The following is a 3,724-nucleotide window of genomic DNA, read 5'->3' on the forward strand; positions in this document are numbered from 1 at the left end:
TCTTTTTCGGTTAATAGTTTTTTAAGTACTAGTAATGGGGAAGATGTAAATGACTTTATTTCATGTTTTATTTATCTGGGTGAAAACGGTGGGAGTCCGTCGGAATCTTCACCTTTAGCAAACTCCAAAAAAAAATCAAGCCTAAAGTGTTACTATCATGTTTGAAAATCAAATGGGAGCAAGTGGCCTTGCCAGGCTGAAAGCACCTGCGGCGGCTGGCCTAGATAGCGATGTCCTTCTCCCTCAGAAGGAGAGCTGTTAATGTGGTTGAAATGGAGAGGGGGTGGAATCGACCTGGATAAAGTTAGGCAGGAAAATTGACCAGCCACGGTTTTGGGCTGGAAAGGCTCCCCGGGGGGCTAGGAAAATGTTCAGGGGGTGGTCTGAAATGGAAACGACTCCCTTGCATTTCAATTTGTTGAGAGATTCATGTTTCATCTTGGCCTGCAAGGTAACGTGGAGGTTTACTATGCACAAGGAATGTTAGTATAATTATCACAGCGTCTTAGAATTAAAAAAATACAAAAATAATTAAATATTCAAATAAGGCTTCATATTTAATTATAAGCTCATACACATTTGCAGTCTATGGGAGTCAAATTTGAACACAGCATGAACATACATTTGGACGCAATAATAATTAAACAAATGTGTGTTAGCCCATTATTTAACCCTTTCTTTTTAGTCCATAATAGCATAATCAACATTCTGCTGTCAGTCGCACCCTTTTCTCCCTTTTATCGCAAGCCAGGCTGCCATGACAGCCCCTGCCCAAATTACAGTATAATGACACTCACATAGTATTCAATGTCCCGCAGGGTTTCCTGTAATTTACATGCCTGAATGACAAATATTCTTTGGCTCCGACTTGAGGAATTCACAATAAAAGGGCTTCAGACAAATGAAGAGTGTTACAACATGAGCTGAGTTATACCAAACGCCAAATGCATGAATGCACTGTTCAAGTTTGAGTTAGCTGTTAATGATCTTCTGCCATTTGACACTTTTGTCTGTTGTGTTTCATTTTGGATGTCATCAAGGGCATAACAGAATGGGTTTAGGTCTCTTACTCAAAGTAACCACCAGGTGGACTGCAAACATAAGGGTTCAAAGCCAATGCCCTCTGGCAGGGAGTCTAACAGTCCTAACCAACAGTAGACCGTCCTCCCCCCAATCTTTCAATCTTCCAATCTTTTAGGGGATTATCTGTGATTATTATGAAGGAACTTCCTCTAGGAATGGATCAGGATCTGACAACTAATGCCTCTCAGACAACCACACACACACACCCACCCACCCGCACGCACGCACGCACACACACACACACACACACACACACACACACACACACACACACACACACACACACACACACACACACACACACACACACACACACACACACACACACACACACACACACACACACACAAACCCACACACACAAACCCACACACACAAACTAACACACACACACCCACACCCATAGAAACTCACACACACGCACACACCCACACTCACACACACAAGCCTGTTCCAAACCGAACAGGGAGCGAAGAAACTTAATTGGATCACCAGCTGTGTTGATTTTCTGCGGTCACAACGATCACAATCAATAACCCCCGAGCCACTGGCTGGGGCTCTGGTGCTTTCCGGACGTCAAGACCAATCCAACGCCGGCCTGTCTTCCCTCTGAAAGCCCTCTGTGAGATGAGTAGGGGAATGAGACTGGGTATTAATAGCCCCCCAGTCCGTGATATAGAAGGAGTTCGGCTGGGTTCCATGGCTGAACACACCGATCTGAATACTGAGTACTGACATACAATGGATTGATCTATTTAAATTAAGTCCAAGTTAAGGTCTTACATTATCCCAGCTCGAGGGCCGGTTGCACTCCTACTCCGCCCCCCCCCCCCCCCCCCCCCCCCCCCCGCCCCCCCCCAAGCCCTGCACAAGCTACTTGTTTGAAATATGGCAGTAAGGATGCAGTTTCAAGAGTCCTGGACGTCGTGGAGTTACAACTGAACATCCCACCGGGGAGGGAACCAAGTGTTGGATGAGAAACGATTATGCTTTGTGGAAGAAAAAAAAAAACAGTGAGGCAAAGGTTTCCAATTCAGCCTACGCAATACATTGCTCCAGTTGAAGAGGCGACGTTATTCTCACTTTATAGTTCTGCTGGGACAAAGAAAACACTTTAGTTCAATTAAAGCCCTCCTCTCCAGCTCTTAACGGCGAGCAGAGGAGCGGTACGTCTCCTCCATCTGCCTTTTGTGTGGCCGTCGTTGAGGGGCTGGGGTGTTTGAAAACGAAAAGAAACTCCCTGCTTCCAACGTTGTTCACTTTACTCTGCTCCACACACACAGAGACACACACACATGCACAGACACACACACACACACACACACACACACACACACACACACACACACACACACACACACACACACACACACACACACACACACACACACACACACACACACACACACACACACACACACCAGGCAAGGTATACATTACATTGCGTTTATAAGGTTGACACTTTTAAACTGAGCGACTTAGAATAAGATAATTGAACCTTCAAGATCCTACCCAGATATTGCAAGGCTCATCATTCAATCCAATAAGCAACGTGCTCCATCATAGAAATAAGAGACGGAGTAAGGCTGTGTAGAAATGATGGCGCCAGGAATATGGTGCTGGAACTTATGCATGCACACACGGCAACAGTATGAATCTTACAGTAAATCTGATCTGAAATCCAATTTTAGATCACAGTCTTTAATTTTTTTATAAACTTTGGGAAAGATGTATTGTTTTATAGATGTTCCTCTGGTATCATATATCCGTCCCTACAGCCTACAACTAAACACACATATAATATAGCTCTAAGTGGAGAGAATATTATCTTTTACATATTGTAAATCTATCTCATCTGCATTTCCAGGGGGTTCCCCCCGGTCTGCTACCCAGCTCTACACCCGGGGACCTTAATCTGAAACCATTCCACTTCTAGGGACTTCTGAGTGGACCATTGTACCATCTTGGTTAGATAATATACGTATTGTATACAACACCTATGTATTATACTATACATTAATATAGTGCAATGTACAAGTTGTCAATAATGAGCCCTATTTTCCATTGTCCTTCCCGCGTGGGCTTGTCATAATCGTACAAAAAACTAATCAAGAACGTCACTAGAATTTCGGTCTTGTAAGAGCTCAGGACACATCACTTGTCGAGTTCATAGTAGTGCATTGTTATTGTGGAGCCTTGGTGATTCGAGCCTTTACAACTCAACGATCTTCAGAGACCTACGTTCAGAGTGGATTACACTTCATAACCCCCAGCCTCAAATACCCCCAGAGAATAAAGTACTGCAGTGTTGAAAGATCCTTGGTTTGTGCTACAGTGGAAGGCTGTCAGTTTACGGTTTCTTTGAGTTCTCTTCATGGGGCAATTGATAGAAAACGTGTTTGTGTTCTGAACAATGGTCTTACTGATGAGATCCGGCATGGTGAAGACTGTGGATAAGGCTTGGAAGATTGCCGGCATGCAACAGTATATTTGGTGTAGTCAAATTCCCTCCAGTGTCAATGTCCAAATACCTTCCTTAGAATAGACCAGCAGTGCTCTCTATTGGGGAGATACAAACATGATTTATAACATCATCACCGATGATTCAGAAGTATGGATGAGGGATAAATCATAGCTGATG

The sequence above is a fragment of the Gadus macrocephalus genome, chromosome 2 (assembly GCF_031168955.1).
Source record: "Gadus macrocephalus chromosome 2, ASM3116895v1".
NCBI classification, from domain to species: Eukaryota; Metazoa; Chordata; class Actinopteri; order Gadiformes; family Gadidae; genus Gadus; species Gadus macrocephalus.